The sequence below is a fragment of the Rhipicephalus microplus genome, chromosome 3, assembly GCF_043290135.1.
Source record: "Rhipicephalus microplus isolate Deutch F79 chromosome 3, USDA_Rmic, whole genome shotgun sequence".
Taxonomy (NCBI): Eukaryota; Metazoa; Arthropoda; class Arachnida; order Ixodida; family Ixodidae; genus Rhipicephalus; species Rhipicephalus microplus.
Window position 1 is genome coordinate 41,616,599 of NC_134702.1, and position 24,121 is coordinate 41,640,719.

At 47.0% G+C, this 24,121-nt stretch overlaps 1 protein-coding gene and 1 non-coding gene across 6 annotated transcripts in view; one reads left to right on the forward strand and one right to left on the reverse strand.

The window, feature by feature from the left end:
* Positions 1-24,121, forward strand: part of Rbp (RIMS binding protein) — a 419,392-nt gene that overhangs the window by 31,812 nt on the left and 363,459 nt on the right. The gene's annotated exons all lie outside the window — the stretch shown is intronic.
* On the reverse strand, positions 595-667 carry TRNAT-CGU (transfer RNA threonine (anticodon CGU)). The gene has a single exon. It is a non-coding gene; the product is annotated as a tRNA-Thr (tRNA).

The following is a 24,121-nucleotide window of genomic DNA, read 5'->3' on the forward strand; positions in this document are numbered from 1 at the left end:
ATCGCCACGAAATGTTTCTCTCCGTCTTTTTTTTCCAACCCTGTGATTTTGCTGATTGTTCATTTCGGTTATTCCGATTTTCCGTTCTAATAACTCATACGCCCCCGAAGATGCACCGGGCTCCGTTCCGGGAACGACCTATTTGGACGGTGGCTTAGTTTTCTATGCCCAGCCACGTCTCGGGAGCTGAAAAAAAAAAGAAAGAAAGATGTTCGTGGGCTCTTCTATACAATGCACGTCCCAGAACACCATCACTGTCATCTCATCCCCCGCTGCGAACCAAACGTTCCTCTGGGATATCATCCGCTAAGTTTCCCGTTGGGAGGCTTTCCATAATGGCAACTACAACGACGCGACCGTGTGTGCATATATATATATATATATATATATATATATATATATATATATATATATATATATATATATATATAAGGGAAAGAAGTGTATACCTAAGGGCTCGTTTTTCCGTGTTTTAACACAATATTAATGAGATATAACAGACAGTAATGCCAAGGAATGTACAGGGGAAGTTATTAGAACCAGTGGAATGTGAATAAGAAGAAAGAAGAAAGAAAAGTGGATGAAAAAATTACCAACTGTGAGCAGGAATCGAACCTACGACCTTCGAATTACGCGTTCGATGCTCTAACCACTGAGCTATCACAGCGGCCCTCCCTCCATCCACTTTTTTGGGTTTATCTGTGAATTTAGAAGTAGGAGCGACAGTCAGCGCCATCTATAAGCCAAACAACGAGTGTGAAAACACTCTTATGCGCATGTTTGGCGTCACGTAGCACGTGAACTTATTATGAGCGGGCAGCTGATTAATTGTCCCTCTTATACAACCTATATATATATATATATATATGTGCTTGCAGATATGGCATGTGCGATGGTACACGGCACTGACCGGGTTCGCCACTGGTCTCATATAATGAGGTGATTACCGCAAACGATGCTATAGCACGAAGCGCGCGTAACAGTCTGTGGGATGATGGCGACCCGTGCATTACAGAGCATGTGTGCACGAAGGCTGTCTCGTGGTGCCACTGTATGGCGACTGCGCAGAGTTGCGAAAGCTATTTAGAGGGCGCCACTAGCCGATAAGAAGGGGACAGCGCATTCGCGAGTCTGTACAAAAGTAAACTAATATGGGAATCTAGGGAAAGCCTGCAGGAAACGAGAAATACGCAAGAAAATGCCGCAGATGCGTCGTCCTTTAAAGAGACACCAAAGGCAACTATTAAATCGATGTTGATTCTTGAAATAGTGGTCCAGAAAGATCGTAATCTTAATTTTGTGTCAAGGAAGTGCTTATATTGAAAAACAAGTCGCACTTTAGTGGTTCCCATCGGGTTAGCACATTTCTAAGTACCCGCCTCAAGCCGAACGTCTCACGTCACTCTTGCCGTGCACAACGTTGCCCGGCTTTACTGCGTGGCTGTCGACACTAGTATAGGAGCAGAACAAAAGCATTGAGAGCCACAGCAACAACAACTGCCATTGAACAATTTCCTGCCATTGGCTCCGAGATGGCGGGCGTGCTCGGTTCAACTGGAACCCGCTAGATGGCACGACCTGTCCAGTTTAACCAAACGAAAATTGAACTTTTTGAACCAATCGCGGCATTTCCCATAGTAATGTCAAGTGGTTCTTTTGTTACATGAATAAAACAGAAACCAACAACAGCATTTTTTTTACGTCTCTTGATGAACGGAAGGTTCTTTATTTACTACAGCCACGCCGTGGTGGTCTAGTGGCTAAGGTACTCGGCTGCTGACCCGCAGGTCGTGGTATCGAATCCTGGCTGCGGCGGCTGCATTTTGGATGGAGTCAAAAATGCTGCAGGCCTGTGTGCTCAGATTCGGGTGCACGTTAAAGAACCCCCGGTGGTCGAAATTTTCGGAATCCTCCACTACGGCGTCTCTCATAATTATGTGGTGGTTTTGGGACGTTAAACCCCACATACCAATCAAATCAATTTTTTATAGAGAAAGGTATGTGGCTGTCGAACAGACGCTTCGTCGATATCAGCAGAACTACATTAGGTGTCACCACGCCAAAGGATATATAGCCCCCATCCCCATCATTCGCAGAATATTGTAGTGGGAGTTCTACCGTTTCGTAACCAATAAATAAACAACAAAGAGAAATACATAAATAAATCACAGATAACGATAGCTAGAAATATAAAGCATTGGACAAAATACGGATGAAGATTTGGAAAGTTTCTTTAACGGAATTAGAATATGAGTTGCTCTACAGCTCAGCCTTTGTCGTTTTGTTGATGGCGGTGTTGAAAAAAAAAAAATAGAAGACGATGACGGTCGCGCACTGCGTCGCTACAATCCTCATTAGGATTAACGAGGCATTGAAGGAAAAAAAAGAGGCAACCATGCCACCGGTTTATGTTCTTTACATTGCGTGCCGGAACCTAGAAATGAACCAGCTCCTTTGTCCTTGATTCTCCTACCCCCTCTAAGACCCCATTGTATTGTTGCTCAACCCATTCATTAAGGACAGAGCCTAGCGTACTTGTGGGTTGCATCAGGTAGTCCCACCTTCTTCAATGCTAACAGTAACAACGTCCATTTCATGGCTATATTGCTGCCGACGGCGTAGCGGGCTGAACCAGCGTCCATGTCATGACTTTCTTGATGCCTATACGGTGTAACGAGCCAAAGGAAGATGATGATCTTTAACTTTGGTTTCCGTGTCGACATTATTTTGCCCCTGCTGAACAATGAGCGACACTCGCGGTGCCCGTGGGGTGACACCTAGCCACGCACGGAAGGCGTGCCCATTCGATCATTCTAGCGACTATAGGTGGCGCGACGGTAAGTCAAAATGGCGGCAGAGATGGATGGGGCTGAGGTGCGCGTCTCGGGCAGCAAAGCTCGTCAGGCCCTCTGGTTTCGCTGCCGGCCACGGTTTCTCTCACTAAAGAGACGCATCGATGTTTCAATGAAAAGGAATCAGCGCTTATGAATGCCGCGAGACCAAACTGCGTCGCAGACTTATCACAGTGTGCCAGGTACGGAAGGAAGCCGCGTGGCGCCGCCTGCGTCGCTGATTTGATTGATTGATATCAGGGGTTTAACGTCTCAAAACCACCATATGATTATGAGAGACGCCGTAGTGGAGGGCTCCGGAAATTTTGACTACCTGGGGTTCTTTAACGTGCACCCAAATCTGAGCACACGGACCTATAACAGCCTGCGTTGTTGGAATGACCGAATATTCCAATGAATTGTCTTCAGGAACGCGGGCTCCAGCGTATACTCTCGTCGACCTTCGCCGCAGCTTCCATCCGACGAAAGGGAAAACAGGCAAGAAGCCGCGCTTTTCCCCACGTCTTCGCGATTAGCCACAGCGTGCTCGAGCAACAAGATTTACCGACGGTCTATAGGGTGGGCACGGAGATTCTACATACATTTCGCCACATAGGCTCGCGGCACGACCTCCCGTCAAGGTCGTTATCGGTATCCCCGGCCCTCCAAGGTGATTCGTCAATACACGGGGCGACGTCGTACACGTTAGGTCTTACACACGAGCCAGCTCGCGGGAAACGCGCCCGGCTTCACGCTGCGTTCATCTTTCTCGACGTCGGGGCCCGCCTACGCGCGTGCGAAGCGAGGCATGCCTGCCTTGGACGGACGCGTGCTACGGTTCGTCCACCGATGGCCGGCCGCGTGATCTACGGGACTGTGTCGGCGAGAGCGCGTGCCAAGCTGAATAACGGCCGCGTCGTGCGGGGTACACGATGCGGCTGCAAAAGGACACGCCGTAAAAGCAGCTGGCCGCTCATATATCGACGGGATATTCTCAAGTGGTGTGCAGCAGGGCAGGATTATGTAGGCGCCGTACTTCTGTGTTCCTTTCGCTCTCTCTCTCTTTCACACACACTCACTCTCTCTCTATCTCTCTCACACACACGAACACACACACACACACACACACACGAACACACGAACACACACACGCATACACACATGAACACACACGAACACACACACACACACCCGCGCACACGCACACACACACACACACATACACACACACATACACACACACATACACACAAACACACACACACATACACATACACACACATACACATACACACACACATACACACACGCACACACACGCACACACACACACACATACACATACACACACACCGTACTTCTGTGTTCCTTTCTCTCTCTCTCTCTCTTTCACACACACACACACACACACACACACACACACACACACACACACACACACACACACACACACACACACACACACACACACACACACACACCGTGTGAAGTCCCCTCTTCCCATCCCACTCTTTTTGTCCTGTTGTGGCACCATCGCATGCCAAAAAAAAAAAAAAACACGGAACAGCGATGGCAATCACGAAGAGAGCTGTGACCAATCGAGGCACGGCATCTTGAGCCAATTCTTGGCCATCGAGAGTACTGACCGAGCTGTGGCTACGCATGCTCATGCCCTTTGTGTTCGTGGCGGGTATGGGTTTGCGGCTTGTTGAATAAGTGTACGTACGTGCCGAAGCGTGGGGGTAGGGATCACGAGATTGAAAAGAATGTTTCACGGAACGTGTGTGCACCTATCTGTAAAAGGGGGGAAGACAGCGAGCAAAAAATAATAATAAAGAAGCTGAGCGTGTCCAAGTTGCCTCTTGCCATTGTTCGTATCCACTCTCTTGCTCCCTGAGTGCTCGCAAAAATCTTCGTAGCACTGAGAATGGTGATGACGTGGTGACTGCGGTGAAGGAGTCCTTGTCCAGCAGCGTCGGTCATGTTAGTCTGTTTCTGTTGGTCTTTCGAATACGCTTGCGAGAATGTAAAATGTGGATGTCGTTTTTTTTTAGCCCTCCACGAATTGTCTCGGTGTTATAATGCTTGACTGGTGATCCACAGGAGCAAATCCCGGCTGCGATGGCTGCGTTTCGATGGAGGCAACATGCCAGGGGCCCGTGCGCTTACATTTATAGGTGCATGCATTGTCCGCCGTGGCGGATCAGTAGTTCAGGTGCAAGGCTGCTGACGCGAATGTCACAGGTTCGATTCCGGCCCTGGCTGTCGAATTTCGATGGAGGCGACCTGGTAGAGAATCCCCGCGTACTTTGCGATATCAGTGCACATTAAAAAACACCAGATCGTCAAAATTTACGGAGCCGCCCACTGCGGCATCTCTGAGTCATATCGTGGTTTTGGGACGTAATACCCTATATAATGTTATTATACAAAAGTAGTAGAGAGGATATCAAAATAGTTGAATAGACGCGATCTGCGAAGCCGCTCGGAGTGACAAGTGTGTCGTAATCTGGACGTTCTTTAATTTGTCGCTCTTTCCGCTGGCTTGTATTTTTCTTTGTTGTATAATGCTTCTGCATGTTTTGTGTCGCAACTTGTTACGAGATCACAAAACCTGTTACGAGATCACAACGCGGGTCACGTGCCGCGCCGTGTCGTCAGCCACCGCCGCCACCGTCGTCCGTGATCAATATCACACGAAATCAGAGAAAGAAAAAAAAAACCCCAGTCAATTAAAAACAATAACAACACAGTGTAATTCGAACCCGGGCCCCCTGCGTGCCAGCCTAGCAAGCATTCTACCTCTGAACTATGCTAGTGCTTGTAACTCGCTTGCAAACGTGCCTTAAGCAGGCTTGGTGTCTGGAAAGAAATCGCGGTGATGTCAGCAATAAAGCGTTTCGAACGGCGAATGAACAACCAGGTGTCACACAATGCGAATCGCGTAACGTGTGGGTCGTCCAAAGTGTGTAGCGGATAACGCGCTTCTCTGAAGAATGGCGAAAGATCGCATAGTGAATGCTCATCTATCTAATTACACGTTCCTTCAACAATCCCCCAGAGTGGGTGTGAGCCATGCATTGAGGCCACCACCGTCGTCATCGGCATCATCATGAATGCTGGCCTACCACACAGAAATTATGATTATTGGCTACCGAGGAAGCGTGCTTGTAGCAGTTACCCAAAGAGTGTTCTGAAAAGGCTGTGTAATACCCCTGTCACACGGGCACCCGCGAAGACCGTTTAACTCCTTCGTCCTTACGACAACGAAGATGCGGTCCGTGTCACACGGCCACCCTTACGCAAACGAAGGTAAACGGAGCGTTTCGCCAAAGGACGTTCAACGATCTCCCTTCGCAGCGAAACGAGGTACTCTCGTCCCCAGCGGTCCAGAGGTCAGAGAAAAATTTCGAGCACTAAGTGGCCGCAGTGAAAGAATAATACATTTTGGAAATCTTAAACGTTCTTTCGTTGTAGTACTCATTCACAACGCGTGTTTGTTTACATATAATTACGCCCGCCAGAGTTCACTTACTCTCAACACCGATGCTCTACACTCCGTCCCTCGCACGTGGTGCCTCGCGAGTCGGGCTGGCCGGTGCCATTGAAAAATATTTCGTCCATGCGTGGGGTTGTGGTCGTCGCTGTGTCACTCATGGCTGAAGAACGCAAAATGTGCGCTCACGAGGCAAGGAAGCACAAGAACTTTCACACATGGGCATGAACACAGGCAACAAAACAACTAAAAGCACAATGTGGCCAGTGTCACTAGCAGCATCGCTACAATTAGCAAATTCGTTTTTATTTGAAAATATTTTTTATGATTTGTTAGCCTCTTGCCTCCTTAATAGTTTTTTTTTGTAAAAACCCCATAACGAGGATTCACAAAAAAAAATAAATAGAGATGAAATTAGAATACTTTTCCGAAAATCAAACAGCGCCAGCTGAGCCCCCTCGCGCCAACTGTTACAACCTTTTCATTGCCGTGTGACACTGCCACAACTCCTTCTCCGTCGAACCACCTAGGGGAGATTTACGTTGACGGTGTTCAACGGAGTTTAGGGGTGGCCGTGTGACAGGGGTATAAGGCCGCTCTTCGAGTTTTCACTGTGACTGTGCTGCGCGTTCCGGGCAGGACTGTTTTTTTTTCTCCATGTGCTGTGTGCTATTTATTATTGCTTGCATTTATTGCATAAATGTAACTACTTCCTTTGTCTTTTCTTGTTTTTGAGCATCCAATTATGTTCTGTGGATGTATATCACCACCTTCTGTAGGAACCCTTGGGCTCTACTAACAGACAGACAGACAGACAGACAGACAGACGGACGGACGGACGGACGGACGGACGGACGGACGGACGGACGGACGGACGGACGGACGGACGGACGGACAGACAGACAGACAGACAGACAGACAGACAGACAGACGGACGGACGGACGGACGGACGGACGGACGGACGGACGGACGGACGGACGGACGGACGGACGGACGGACGGACGGACGGACGGACGGACGGACGGACGGACGGACGGACGGACGGACGGACGGACGGACGGACAGACAGACAGACAGACAGACAGACAGACAGACAGACAGACAGACAGACAGACAGACAGACAGACAGACAGACAGACAGACAGACAGACAGACAGACAGACAGACAGACAGACAGACAGACAGACAGACAGACGGACGGACGGACGGACGGACGGACGGACGGACGGACGGACGGACGGACGGACGGACGGACGGACGGACGGACGGACGGACGGACGGACGGACGGACGGACGGACGGACGGACGGACGGACGGACGGACGGACGGACGGACGGACGGACGGACGGACGGACGGACGGACGGACGGACGGACATTGATATGTGGGGTTTAACGTGAACAATATACAGGCACATGAACAATATACAGGCAATATACAGGCAACATGAACACTATACAGGCAAGGGTCCCAAAGCAAGAAACATAATTAACCCTTGGTTAATTATGCATATACAGAAGGCGATGACTAGTACAGCAAAACAACGGAATATGGAGCAAAATCAAAACAAGTGAGTCAAAGCATATACAATTATATCAGTGGAACATGAATAAGCGCGTCAAGAGAAAACAAAACGCACAGGTAATGAGAAAAAAAAAAGTCGATTTGAAAAGAGATATGGCATGATACTCTGAGTTAAGATAGTGATGTTTGAGGTCATTTTTGAAGGCTGCTACGGAAACGCGAGATTTGATGCCTGCAATTCATTCTAAAGTTAAATTGCAGTGAATGCCGGTGTTTTTTGCCGTAATTACTATGAACTATTGGTAACAAAAAATTTTTGTTAGCTGCAAATCTCGTCACGTTTTTATTGTGTGAAGAATCACGTGATATAAATGGAAGAGGCAGGTTGTTATGAAGCAGTTTGTAGAATAAAAAAAAAAATTGGAGATCCCACGTACAGTGGGAATCGATGGTATGCGAAGCACGAATGAGAAAGGTTGATATGTCACTTTAAAATCAGCACAACGTTACGAGGTGGAGGTAAATGTAGACGTATGCCTTCCGTGTCATGATTATCATGTTTGGATGTGTTGATTACCTTCGTCATCTATTCACGTCACGTGATACCAAATTTAGTATATGTGGAGCCATAGCAAAACGGCCGCGAGCACGCTATGACCGTGGTATGTTGGCGTGTTCTTACATGACACGCGTGTCAGGATTATCATGTTTGCACTAGTCATATATTTAGTCATCCATTGACGTCACGTAACACCAAATTTGGTATATGTGGAGCTAGCAAAACGGCTGCGAATGCATCATGAAGGCCCCATTATACTTTAATATAGCGTTGACGCCCGCGCACGCTGGGCACAGCGACGCTACGTTAGCAAAACGCGAGCACTCTATAGTCTGACGCCAGGCGCGACTAGCGTTCGTCGGTACGGCCCGACGCGACCGGCGCGAAATGCGACATGTTGCATTTCGTGCCAATGCGTTACCCCAGACAACACTGCCTCTTTCTCTTTTCGCGACAGAGCTACGCAGGACGCGCTGAAACGCGCATGCGTCAAAGCAATGCGACGCGGCGCGTGCCTGCGAGTATATGGCAGGACTGGTGCCTGGCGAGGCAACGCCGGTGAGCACGCGCACTGCGTCATGTCGAAATGTATTGGCGTCTTGACTGTGGCATGTAGTCATGTTCTCACATGACGCGCATCTCATAATTGTCATGTTTGTACCAGTCACACACCTTCGTAGTTCATTGACGTCGCGTAATGCCAAATTTGGCACATGTGACGATTGCGAAACGGCCGTGAGCGCATCATGAGTGTGTCATGCAGTCATGTTGTTACATGACACGCATGTCGTAATTATCATGTTTGGATGTGTCATTTACCTATGTCGTCCGTTCTCGTCGCGTAATACCGAGTTTGGTACATGTGAAGCTATCGAAACATCCGCGAGCGCATCACGAGCGTAGCATATAGTCATGTTTTCACGTGACACGCATCTCATGTTTATCATGTTCGCACCACTATCATAACTTCGTCATCCATTCACGTTCCATAATACCAAATTTGGTATAAGTGAAGCTAGTGAAACAGCCGCCAGCGCAACATGAGCGTGGCATGTAGTCATGTTGTTACATGGCACGCAGCTCATGATTATCATGTTTGCACCAGTCACATACCTTCGTCATCCATTCACGTACTGTAATACCAATTTTGGTATATGTGACGATAGCCAAATGGCCATGAGCGCATCATGAGCGTGACATGTAGTCATGTTGTTACATGACACGCATATCACGATTTTCATGTTAGGGTCCGTCGCTTGTGTTCGCCATGCAATCATGTCATAGCATACCAGTTTTGCAACATGTCATGCGAACGAAAACACCGCAAGAGCGGCATGGTCATGAAATGTAAATAATGATATTCATGACATACATGTGACTAACCAAATAAGTTTTTCATACAGTTATGTTATGCCATACCAAGTTTGGTATTGATGCCATTATCGAAACGGGCAGGAGAGCTAAAAGTCGTAGGCGGATAGATAGATAGATAGATAGATAGATAGATAGATAGATAGATAGATACGCTCAAAGTCTCCGAAGTTCGCTAAGAAATGCATTTAATACGACTATTTTGAATTGAAACAAATAAATAACCGGCAAGATATTGTATGAGCGGAGTAATGCAGAGGCATGCGAAGATTGTGTGGACGTGGAAGTGATGATGCGTATTGCCTGATTTTTGATGTGTGTAATTGATGACAAGTGACAAGCGTACGTGTTTACCCATGAAGTGATGCCGTAGTTGATGTGACTATGAATGAAAACAAAGTACAACGCGAGCAGAGCCTTGCGAGAAAAAATGGGCGAGCTTTAATTAACGCACGGAGGCCAAATAAAGTCTTATGCTTGAGATAATGACGTGGAAGCGAAATTAGAGGTGAGTGCCAAGATGTATTTACTCCATGGGACACCTATATTCAGTCTCAAAATAAAAGAAATGCGCCCGACATAACGCGCGTAGGCGTGTATTTAGTTTGCATGTGCGCTAGCAAAATTTCTTTAGGAAAATCGAGATTAGCTTCCTTGAAACAGCACCACAAGATGACAGGTTTGTGAGCTTGGGAATCACTGTGACTTTTCTTTCCAACCGTGTCTCTTGGAGATAGATTCTTAACTTTAAAGAGCGTGGTGTTCTCTTTTTCAGCACCTCTCAGAATCGGAACGGCTAACTGCTCTCGCATAATTGAGTACGAAGTACTCGAAATCGTTGACCACTTTTCTTCAAACACACTACCGTAGAAATTTATCCCTATGGTAGTATCTGTCGTTTTCATTTTTCTATTCCTTCCAAATTTGTTGATGCGGCCTCATCAAGTGTGAGGCCCACGGGATGGCTTTATGCTCACCCACAGTAGAGTACCAAGTACTCTAAAGTCGTTAAATACTTTTTCTAAAACACTAAGCTTCGAAATTTGTGACTTGCAACGCTTGCCACGTTGGCCTCGTGGGTCACGTGAGCGCGCGTGATTTTTGTCGATGCGGCCTCATCAAAAGTGGGGTCCACTGGACGGCTTCCAGCTTTCCCATAGTAGAGCAACAAGTACTCTAAATCGTCAACCACTCTTTCTGAACATTAGATTGATGATCGAGGTGGTCCTCGAACAATTCGAAGTGGTACGGGCGTTTGCCCGTATCTGAAACTTTTTAATTCTCATCAAGTGCGAGGCCCACAGGATGGCTTTACGCTCTCCCATAGTAGAGTACAAAGTACTCAAAATCGTTATTCACTTTTTTTTCTAAACGCAGGTTCATGGGACGGCTTTCTGCTCGCCCATGAAAGAGTTTGAAGTACTCTCCACTCTGCCGCGGTAGGCTATAGTGGCTAAGGTACTCGGCTGCTGACCCGCAGGTCGCGGGATCAAATCCCGGCTGCGGCGGCTGCATTTCCGATGGTGGCGTAAATGTTGTAGGCCCGTGTGCTCAAATTTTGGCGCTCGATAAAGAACGCCATGGTGGTCGAAATTTCCGAAGCCCTCCACTACGGCGTCTCTCATAATCATATGGTGGTTTTGGGACGTTAAACCTCACATATCAAACATATCAATCAGTATGAAGTACTATTTAGTAAATCGTTCAACACTTTTCTATACACACATATCCTTTGCCTGGCTAACGTTCGTCTGGCTTCCTCGAAAGTATCGGGACAGCTCATGGCTCTCCCATAGTGGTGTGCGTATAGTGCTTTAATGCGTTCACAATTTGTTCTGAGCATTCATTGTCTCATTCATTTTCGTGGCCTGTGACAGCTTATTGACCAAATAAGCGACTGAATAGTCGCTTATTTGGTCTCAACACCCTGGACAGCTGATACGTCTCCCACAGTAGAGTTCCAGTGGACACTTTCAATTTAAAGCGTCCACTGGTAAAGCGTCCGCAATTTATTCTACATACACCTAGTTCAGGGAATCTGTTTACTGATACATCTGATACATCAGCAGTCGTCAACCTTTTGAGGCGGAGGGCCAAGTTGCATAAAGCTTACAGAGTGGCGGGCTGGACGGCAAATTGCCAGCAGGGAGGAGGAGGGCTGCTAGGAGGTGTGTCGTAGGGTTTTGCCGGCAAAAAACAGTCAAATGAATCTACCATAATTCACCAAACGATGTCGAAAATAAAGTTTATTTGCTCGCGTATGTCACAAAGTTACAACCAAACATAATTAACAAACGAAAATAACATGTTTGTTCAAACCTGAAATGTCTACTGTCAGCTACGAAGCTGTAAGGTTAGGGGGACAAGTCCAATGTCGTGCATAGAGTCGCATAATACTGCCCCCCAAGCCACCGGTTGCTGACCCCTGTGCTACTAGAATGCGTACGTGAGATCAGCGCTGGATAGGTGGCGCACTGAAAAAAATGGCACACATCTGTAAATAGAATGCTTAGTATAATATGCGAAACAGTTATGGGTCGACCTAAAGTTCTGTCAAGAAGTGCTCTTTCTTCATAACCGTAGACGTTCATTGTTGCGCACACATCAGCTTTTCGAGTCGTAGCCTCCACCGCGCTCATTCCTTCCACCATACTACTACGCTGTGTGTGTGTGTGTGTGTGTTTGCGTGTGTGTGTTTGCATGTGTGTGTGTGAGTGTGTGTTTGCGTGTTTGCGTGTGTGTGTGTGAGTGAGTATGTGTGTGTGTGTGTTTGCGTGTGTGTGTGTGTGTGTGTGTGTGAGAGAGAGAGAGAGAGAGGAGTAAGCGCTATTTTTATACAGAGCAGAGCAGCGCCGCTAGTGGTCTCCACTAATACCAGAGCCCGCGCCGGAGTGGAGCGAGCGCTCTACCGTAGAGCCATCTAGTGGGTGCTCCGAGTGCTAGCGTGGCTACGACGACGAACAAGGGACAAGCCCCGACCATAAGCTGCTTCGCATCTAAAAGGGCCCGGGCAGGGAGTCGCGACATAACTCAGCTGTTCGCTCGAGAACCGGCCGCAGTGTGCCGCTGCGAGCGCTCGCGCGTGCGCTGTTCCCGTGCTTGATTTTGACATGAACAGCTCGAGCAGCCCTCGCGCCGGTAATACTGCAGTGCGGTTCACATATTCGCTTCTTTACCCAGGGTCTATTTTCACAGGAAGGCGCGGGAAGAAGTAGAGATGCTGTGCAAAGTCGGTTAATTACGTCAGCGGGAGCGGCTGGGATATGCGCGCTCTGACCGTCAGTGTGACCGCGGTAACCTTAACGCTGGTTTTCTATAGCATTGTACAGCAGGGATCTCGAACGCATGTCTTGCTGGCCACACGTGACCGTCTTCGTCCCACATTTTTTTTCTGTTATAAAGTGAGTTCGTGAGCTACACTGACATGAGTAGTCTAAAGCGTTTCTTTCGCAAGACATGCCCTGCGGTCACTGTGTGTTGATAAACAACCTCGAAAGAAAAGTATAAAAAGAAAAAAAACGCCCCAGAACCCATGTCCCGACTATAGACATTTAGGATATCGGTATCGATATGTTGGAATCCTTGCGCCAAATCCCTTTCAGAAATGATCCATCTTTAAGATACGAGAAAGGTATTTAAAGTGGACCCCCCCCCCCCCCCACCCCGCTTCCTGGGCGCGCCTATGAATAAAACTATAAGAGTATCAACTACTGTTATGAGTGACAGCTCTAGCAAACGAGTTCCGTCGTGTTAACGCTCACGAGTGACGCACACGCGAGTGGCGGCTGAAATAGCACACCACAGCGTAAGTCCCTTTGTTGCCGCCTCAGCGTGAGCGCAGAAAGCGACGAACATGCACAGCTGCTGCGGCGCACGACGGCCGCTCCCTGCGCCGTGCGAGCGTCAAGACTCCAGCTGCGCGGTGTACCGCACTTGCTCGAACATAACTTCGCCGCCGTGAGTGCGGACGTTCCGCCATCGGTGCGTAACATAGGCGGAATGCATTCCGGCTCCCTGATCCGAGGGGTAGATGGAAAAGCGACGGACATGGGTAGTGTGCATGGCAGCCAGCGCAGTCTTACGTTTAAGGATGCTGGGCCAGAGCGTTGCTTTTAAATCGAAAGCCTCGGATGCCACATGCACCAAACACTAAAAGTGACAGTCGACGGCGTCGACGGCAATCATGCGAAAAACTAACATCGCAAAATCCATTGACATCGTCATACAGTTACCAGTCACCAAAATCCGTCGCTTCATCGTGACGTCATTATCGCATATGTGACGTCACAAGATGACGTCATTGCATTAGGTCGCCTGTTAAATTAATGGGTGACCGTGGAGGCACTACAACACGTTACGGGCACAGAAATTTTTCAGGGCCTGCGGGGACGAGGGGGGTGAGCAGAACCGGCCGAAAAAAACCAAATTGCTTTCACCTGCGCGGCGTCTTAGTTCATAAGGTACCGTATGAATTTTTGAAGAAGCGGGATGGATTGTTAAGGAAGGCTCGTTACTTAAGGTGTATACTGTACAATTTCAGTTATCCTTTCTAGCTCAGAAGTCAAAAGTTGCTTTGGTGTTCTATATATGGTAGCGATCCAGTGCCTGTCAATCTCTGTTGCTATGCTCGGATAACGTGAACATCACTATTATTGGAACTTGTTTGTAAACCAAAGAAAAATTAGGTTATTTTTCTCGCCAACTAACCGATGTCGCGTGCTTAATCGCTCCAGGAGCGCCGATACGTCGTCCGCTACGACAATCGGCGTCATAGTGCACGTTCATCTGGACCAAACTGTATATGCGGACCTCTGCTTAGCAGAGATATTTAACTGTACTTAGAAGGTGCGCCCTCGCCGCCGGGAAGGCTGTGTTCTTCGCTGCGAGAAAGCAGCGGCGAACATGAAGTGGGCCGAGTGGGGGCCGCCACTCGAACACTTGTTAGTGATCTTGATTACTTCTCTGTGACTTTGATCACTGGCAATCACTTACTGTCAGTGATCTTGACCAGCGCATCCAGTGACTTTGACCGCTGACTGCGCTGTGCTTGTAAATGATCCGTTTGTATAGTCACCCGTGTCTGCCTCTCATAGCGCGCAACATTTCAAAGCGTGAGCATCCCGATATGACGATAACAAAAAGTCACATGGCCCCTTATGCATTTCGCTAATCTGTGATATGTGACGGTGCGATGTTGTGTGTAATCTTGTCGTTGCGTTGGGTGGTTTTGTATGCTTGCGCCGGTCTACATATTTGATGCAGTTTGACAATAAAGCTCAGTTGGAAGTTCGCGCTCTGTCCTCTTGTGTCGGTCTGCTCGGCCGTTTCTTCTTCCCCCGTAATGCGCTATACCAGTTCAAGTACGACGAACCAACTCGCCCAATCTTCAACATTCGTGAACTAGCTAAAATCCATCTTCTTTTTCTTCGCCGCTTCAAATGTGCTTTTGTACTGCCTATGGGATCGGATGCATTACAATTTTTTTGCACCTCACGTAGTTTTGCAGTGCATCGTGATCGGCCCCACCTTTGACCGAGCGAAGAAGATTACATGTTCTGACCTCATCACGTGTCGTCACGGGCTGTGACGCCATCCTGACGTCACGAAATTTGGTGGCTTGTGACGACACCACATGCTGATAATTTTTTTCGTGACTCGTGTTGACACAGCCGAAGCCATCAGTCACTTTTTGCGTTTCAAGCGCTCGCTTTAAACAAAAATGAGCCTGTTACTCTATGTACCACTTAAAAACGAAAGATCAGCAGTGCACTTGGCCATACAATAGCGTGGCTCATTGAGAGCGACTCGAATTGAATTGCCTTGACGTGCTCAGCCAATTCCGATGCTCCTCCCGACGCCCACGAAAGAATTTGCACCCCACATGATTACTGGCGTTTGTCCCACTGTACTTTCATAGTCGTTGTTCAGTTAAGCGCTCGCATTTCGAAATAACGTGATCCACGGCTTCGCCCAATAAGCTATTCTGATTGAACTGCCTCCGGGAGCGGCCTAACTTTGACCAAGTGATGGTGTGGACGACCCTATCGCGTGACGACGTCATTGTCAGACGTAATGATGACGCCGAATTGCGTCACACTTATCTACACGTGTCGTGGCGTCACATGAAGTCATCGTCAACGCTGCTAGGTCGCAGATTTTCGTACCCCTCCATTCGCGTGGCATGTTTCGCTTGAAGAGGCCTCGCAACACGTTTTGAGCATGGTCACAAAACGTTGCCGATCGGAAGTCGAGACTCCAGAGTACACGCGTGCTAAATATAGCACAGTACGCAGCCAAGAGTTTACCAGAAATTCTCGAAGTCAGCTAAAGATTGCTTCCTCTTCTCGCTACATGTGACGCTACAGGCTCTAAATAAGTAGATACCAGGCCTAATATCAGCCATTGGCCGATTGGATTGATTTGATTTGATTGAAAACTTTATTGGACTATTTACAATGTGCTCTCGCTTGTTAGCTTCAAAACCATAGAAAAAAAAAAACTCGGGTGACCTCAAACTGGTCAGCTTGTTACTGCTGGGCAGGGAATGGCGATCGTGCGCAAGGCAGCACAACACAGGTTCAGCCTGGCTCTGATGAGTGGGTCTTCAAGTATCCAGTTGGTAGTCCCTTCCATGTCTTGCTGTAGTTGAGGCAGGGTACGTTGGGCTTTTTTTTTCGTAAAAGCAGCTCGGCTTGATTCGTGAACGGGGCATTCCCAGAGGATATGCTCCGTCGTTGCTGGCTCGTGGCAGTAGTCACAGTTGGGGTTGGAGTACTTTGTCGGGTACATCTTGTGAAGGACCGAGATTGTCGTGAAACTTCGTGTTTGATATCTTCTGAGTGTGACCTCGTAGAGGCGGGTGGATCTTCGGGGCGGGGCATCGTGTTTTGTGGCTTCTTCTAATTTTGCCCTTAATTGCCACCGGAGTTGAACTTTCGCTCGGTAGTTGCCTTCATGGGTCTCATCTTGGGTCAAAGTTGCGGCCTGCTTCGAGCTCGCACCCCCGAGTAGTTCCTTGCTATGATGTGGCAAGGCTCGTGTCCAGGTACCCAATGAACTCGTACCCGGACTGATCGTTCTTGAAGTTGGGCGGCATAGTGCAGGATGTGCCTGGCTTACGCTGGTAGCTTTCTTCTAGTTTGGAGTGTTTGGTGCACTTGCTGCGAATTCGTGAAGATGTGAAGAGCTTTTGGCGATGATTCTGTTTAATTGTAATGGGCTAGAGCTTCCGAAATAGCGTACCCTTCAGCTGCTTCGGGCAGTAAGCATGATTGAGTAATAAAGAACGAGGATGCCTCCCCGGTTCTCAAGTTGAAAAATGCCCCTGTGTTGGAGCCTTTCTAGAGTGCGTGAGGCGTCCGTGTAGATTATATCTTCTTTGTTAGGTATACATTTAATGTGTTCAATATTGGAGCTTGGCGCGCTCGCTCATTTTTGGGGCCGCCGCGGGAGGCCGTGACTTGTGTACGCGTGCGCGCCCGATCTCGCTGAGAAACCGAGTACCTGAAAAAAAAAAAACATGGCGACAAACAGTGTTCAAAATCGCGAAGCGAGTGTGACACATTTTCTTTCCCCGTGCTAACCCTTTCTGCTTAGCTTTTAGCGCTTTCGTCGGGACGAGAGAGTTTAGAATTCTACTGTGGCGTGCGACGAATCTGTAAATCCGCTCGTACTGGACGGATTCTGTAAATTTTCGCGGCGGTGAATTCGTGAGGCAATAAGTTTCTTTAGTGAATCCATTCAATGGCTACTTGGAAAAGTATTGCAGGGCTTCGTTATGGGGCCGCTTCAACGAGACACTCGGGGCTTTCACCTTAACAACAACAACAACAACAACAACAACAACAACAACAACAACAACAACAACAACAACAACAACAACAACAACAACAACAACAACAACAACAACAACAACAACAACAACAACAACAACAACAACGACGACGACGACGACGACGACAACAACAACAACAACCAGGCATTCTTCGCTTCGCGGATGTCATTCATTTGCTTCTTGTCAGGTTATACAGACCACACTTGATTCTCGCTTTGCAGAAGCACGCGTTGTGCAGTTCGGAGCGAGCACGTGGTCTTTCGGTGGAGCCGTCGCTAGTTTTTTTCGCGACAGAACCGCCGGAAGAACGTCCCGGCCTCTTCGTGCTGTCGAGACGAAAGTTATAGCGCGAGAACAACACGACGACACAGAGACAAGAAGGACACGAAAGACCTTCTTGTCTCTGTGTCGTCGTGTTGTTCTCGCGCTATAGCTATCGTCATGTCATACCAACTAGCCTAAGCTGCCACACTTCTAAGTGCTGTCGATATCGGGTGCGGCTGCTTCCTGGCCAGCTGCAGCCGTTCTGTGTTTGAATGCGGTACTCTCATGTCGAGGCTCGCGTGGCAGGGAAGAGTTCGTGTTCCGCGGTGCTACGCGCTTTTTTTTTGTCTGTTCACGCAGACGTTAAGAAGAAAAAGAAAACAGTGTTGAAAATATAGATTTGTTTCTTTTGCGTTTCTATTGTGTACGCCGAGGAGACCGCTTTTTCTTGATCGCGAGAAACGCAGGTGCGCGACTGTTTTGTGCTAGTCTGTGGAAATGCACCTGTGTGTATGATAACATGAGCAACTCCTCCTCCTTCTACTACTGCTGTTGTTGCTGGTGCCGCTACTACTGCTGCTACTACAGCTATTACTACTACCACTACTACTACTACTACAACTACTACTACAATTTCACGATGATTATACGAAGATAAAAACTTACACACACACAAATACACGCATATATATATATATATATATATATATATATATATATATATATATATATATATATATATATATATATATATATATATATATATATATATATATATATATATATATATATATATCTGATGAAGGCTAGACTCTAGGCCGAAACGTCGAAATAAACCACGTTGTGACCGCTCACGGAGGATCTACTTGACTACTTGCAACGCTACGGCCACTGATCCACCATGCCTGCCTATATATATATATATATATATATATATATATATATATATATATATATATGTATATTATATATATATATATATATATATATATATATATATATATATATATATATATATATATATATATATATATATATATATATAATATATATATATATATATATTATATATATCCGGAAATTTCGACCACCTGGGGTTCTTTAACGTGCGCCCAAGTCTGAGCACACGGGCCTACAACATTTCCGCCTGAATCGAAAATGCAGCCGCCGCAGCCGGGATTCGATCACGCGACCTGCGGGTCTACAGCCGAGTAGCTTAGCCACTGGACCAACGCGGCGGGGCAGTTGAGAATCTCTGCACCCACGTAGGAGGCCTGCTTGAGATGAAAGAAGTATATTTAAGATTACGGTAATTAAAACCGACAAGTCTTTCTGTTGTGAACAGCTATGTTTATTAGCAGTATGAGATAAGCCATTTATGATGCCGAATCAAATACGAACCGAATATCGCCGGAAGAGAACAGAAGTGATTACTTTACGAATAGCTTCCGAGTAGGTGACAGCTTTTGTTTTCTGATCATCGTATTATGATATTCGCATCTTATAGTTACCCTCATGTAAACCCTTTCCCCCCAAAATCACGCACAAACGTACGTGAGAATTGAACTCCCTAACCCACCATATCATTAAAAAAAAATTCTGGCACGCCCTTATATAAAGCTTATATAAAGAGGACCTAAGCTTGCGACTCGTTCTGAAAGGCATTCGCTACTCATGATTCCCCAAAAGAAAGTTCTTGAAGCGACGCAAATGTGAGCTACTGAGTTATTTTTACTTTAATTTACCTCCGCGGTTGCGGTTGTCCAACGTGCACCTTTGCAGCTGAAGGCGCACCGCGCGTAGTGCACATTGTGGAAGCGGTATAACCACAGCGTGGTTTATTTTTGCTGACGTTTCCTATACTACATGCACGAAAAATTTTGTGCGAAAGACGGAAAGTTTACTGGGGAGGGATTTATGAATTTGATAAGCTCTGGGGAGTGAGGTGCTGCGTGTAAAGAGGATAAACGCGTCATCTGGCACACGCGCGCGTTATTGCACGACGCTTTCCCCGTATATGCACTGCTATTATATACTCTCGGCGACGGCTTACTCGCAAATAGTAACGTCGTGCGCATATCGCGTCCGGGTCTTCTTCATGCTTTGTGCTAACCCTTAAGACCGAGTTCCCGCGCTGCAGTTTTCTCGCATATAGAATTATTTGGGTCATTGTGCTGCACCTCTCTCTGGCATTAAGCCGCTTTTGACAGCGTGGCGATGGCGTTGGATTAGTTTTGCCCAAAAAGCTGAAAAAAATTTTTTTAAAACCTTCTTGGCCTTGTCGCTCTTCGTTCTTGAATTGTGTTGTTGCTTCTCGCTTCAATTATTACGCGTGTCGCGAAAAGCAACGAAAAGCGTGGATCGCTGCTTGAATATTTTAAAGTGGAGAAGAACTGACAGTACGCATCTTTTGCTCATTCGCCTTAACGACATGAGTGGTTGTGGAGATGTCTTTATTTCTCTCAGAAAAAAAAATGGAGGCGACCAAAAGTGGTTACGCTGTTTCGGAGCTCGCTTAGCGACAGTGTGCCCCAGTAATCGTGCGGTTTGCGCTACCCGTCATTACGACGAAAAAGTACAGAGATGGCAGTGCTTGCATATAGCACTTGCATCGTTTGGTTTGCCCTGATGCGCGCCCTTGTAATCATGCAGTTCCTAAGTAGTTCAACAAAAGGATTTGTATAACTGGAACATCAGGATTAGAATCTTTTATTTATTTATTTATTTACTTATTTATTTATTTGCCTGGGATGAGGGGGGGGCGATGTAAACAAGAACAATCCGACTACCGCTTTAGCTCAAAGCTATAGATGGCTATAGAATACTCAATAGAAGTATTTGAAAATGATCCAACTTCAAACAAACAAAAAAAAAAGAAATCTGGCAGTCGTTTCGTCGACACGCAACCGTACAGGCGTCGCAAATGCGGCTATACAGGCGGCCCGGATTATCGCGGCGGCCGGCTTACGTTGCGGCCAAGGGCACAACGTCCTCCAGAGGAGGTCGCGAGGTATACTATCTGGATTGCGCGTGGTCTCGAAGGATCAAGTATTATGTGTGTGTAATATCCTACTCGAGACGCCATTTGCAGGATTGCGCGGCAGTTTCCCCCGAGTATTTATATATATATACTACGTCGAGTAGCGAGCCGTCAAGGGCCACACGTGGAAGCTATACACACGGTGCGCATTTTAAAGCTGAGATGAGCGCGTGGACGTGGGTTAAACCGGACCCCTCCCATTTTACCGGCTTAACGTTAACGAGTGTTCGCGGGCTCTATTTGCGCTCCGAGGAGATTAGAGAACGAGCGGAAATCGGCCGCCGGATTTAACTCGGACTCTGAGTCTCCAGTAACGCTCGCACACAAAGGCCGATATTGAAAACTGTTCGTGCGAGTTTCGAGCGCCTCTATACTTGTTTTAGACGAACGTGTGGGCTTCATCATCATCATCATCATCATCATCATATTCATCATCATCATCCTCATCATCATCATCATCATGATCAGCCTGACTACGTCCACTGCAGGACAAAGGCCTCTCCCATGTTCCATGTGGGCTTAATGACGAGTTAAGAGATCGAAAACCGGTGCTGTGCGTTTCGGCAGCGCGTGGCGCAAATTGTCTCGGTGCGGTCGTGTGGGATGTTGGCGATGTACCTATTTTCTACTGCTCGATAGGCAAGTGTAACTTCGAAAATTGGTCTTGCAGTGTCCGTGGCGTTGTCTCTAACGACCGCGTTCTGGCGTTCGGGTCCGTTACATCCCGGTGGGATTATTATGCGGCGTTATCGGGTGGCCATAGTTGGGATTCATCTTAAGAAAAAGCACGAGCAGCGCAAGGACTATTTATGATGATTGGTCTTCCACCATGCATCTTTGCGTTGCACAATGAAAAGAGAATTTATTTGGCGCAAACGACACAGAAATATAAGAAAAAGAAAGTACAAGGAGGTGAGGAGAGAAACATGCTGACGCCAATTTTCATTTTATCTGTATTGTTCGCGCCGAAGAAATTCTGTTCTTATTGTGATTTGTACCAACTAGACCCAACGCAAGTTTTACTGAAACTCCTTTTGTTGGTCGCGCTGTTTTTTTTAAGATGAGAGCGTGGTAAGGCTGGCAATGGTTGCGCCCAATATCAGCTGAGTGATTGAGTTGTCTTATAACTATTTTTCTGGTGTATCGAGCAATCGTCGTTCGTATAGCATTCTGATTGCGATGACATTTCGATAAGGCTTTACGCTCGCTTCGTGGAGGAATGCGACGCATAACGAAAAGTAAATAATAATAGAAACGTTGTTTCTTTCTTTTCTTTTCTTACAATGTATTCAAAGTTGTACGATTTAATTATATTGTTGGTGTTTTGCGTCTCGCACCAGCGTATGATTATGAGAGACGCCGTAGTGGAGAGCTTCGGACACTTCGACCACCCGAGAATCTTCGTGCATGCACCTAAATGTAAGCACGCGGGCATGATGCATTCTCGCCTCCATCGAAAACTCGGCCGCCACGGCTGGGACTCGATCCCGCGACCAGCGGGTCAGCATCCGAGTACTTTAGCCACTAAACTACCATCGGCGGTCATTTTGTCGGATTTATATAGTATCGGTTTGTGAGATTATTAATCATGTCCAGGCGTCCACTGCAACGGCATTTTCATATACTTATGTGAGGCGTATGCACAAATGAGGCAGCTTGAGGCGTTTGTGCAAGTGAGGCAATAACAAAAATAGATAACTGAAAAAAGTGAGGAAAAAAGAGAGAGGAGAAAAAAAAAAGAGAAAACCGAAGACAGAAAAAAGAAGGCTGCCAAGCTCCGCAACTACCTCATGATGTTGCTACGAAGTGCGAATCTGCTTCAATATCTGTCATATTGTGAAGTTTTCTTTTTTTACCTGGACACGATCTCGTGGGGCATGTATATGCTGCCTTGCACGGGAGTCACCGAGCCATTTGTCATGCAGCCAGCGTCATATTCTCTCTCGCGTCGATTTTCGCGCACACAGAGTAACGATGCGGAAATACAAATAGTGAAAAACATCATTATTCAGGGAAGATTCTTTTCGGCCTCTTCCACTCTCTGCTTCTCACCCGATGCGGGATCGGAAAAGAAGAACTCAAAATGAAGATGATGCTTGATAGAATAAAAAGAAAACATCATCGTTTTAACGATAAAGAACAAAAAAAAGTGGTTGTCTCCTATCATGAGACGACGTCGCGCCATTGAAACAAACGACCTATCTTACTGGCGCATATACTTCGACCTAATATGCCGCGAAAAGGCACGCAGCGAGCTCGAAGACGTTTTATGTTTTCCGAATTTCGGTCTAGCTTTCTTGTCGTCCCCCCCCCCCCTTTTTTTAACCTGCTTAGTTTATCGAGTATGGTCTCTATGCGTTCTCCAATAAAACTGGGTGGTGGTAGATCCGAACTTTCCGCGTTGCATGCACTTGCCTCAGAAGTCAGTCCAGTGTGGTGACGGCGGCGGAAACATTAAAAGTTGACTAAGTGAACTCGGATATGGCGTCCCGAATATAGTGAGCTCTGATTGCTGCAGGCCCAAGGGCAGCCAGCCTGTCAGCGATAAGAGGGTAGTAGTAATTAATGCGGTAGTGGTAGTAGTAGTAGCAGTAGTAGAATGAGCTGTGATAGTAGCAGTATATCAACAATGGTGATCAGCAGAATTTATTATAATAATAGTTGTATTAGCTGTAGGAGACGTATGTAGCAGCAGAGATTCTAATAGTCGTGGGTTATCTAGTATAGCAGTAAGCGTTGGCGGCAGTGGTACGCACGGGCTAAAGTTGTTGGGTGGAGGTACTGAAGTATGTAGTATAGGAGTATTGATTTGTGGGGTTTAACGTCCCAAAACCACCATATGATCATGAGAGACGCCGTAGTGGAGGGTTCCGGAAATTTCGACCACCTGGGGTTCTTTAACGTGCATCCAAATATGAGCACACGGGCCTACAACATTTCCGCCTCCATCGGAAATGCAGCCGCCGCAGCAGGGATATATGTAGTAGGAGTAGTAGTATCAGTAGCAGAAGCAGGATTGATTGTGATGGTAGTAAGAGTAGTAGCGAGTATGCTAGCAATGGTCATTGTGATAATAAATAATAATATTATAGTAGTGGTAGTAGTAGTTGTGGTTGTAGTATCGAAGTTGGTAGTAGCAGGAATACACCTAATCGTGTGGCTTGCAGTAGCCGTAATAATGACACTAGCAGTTGAGCATTTT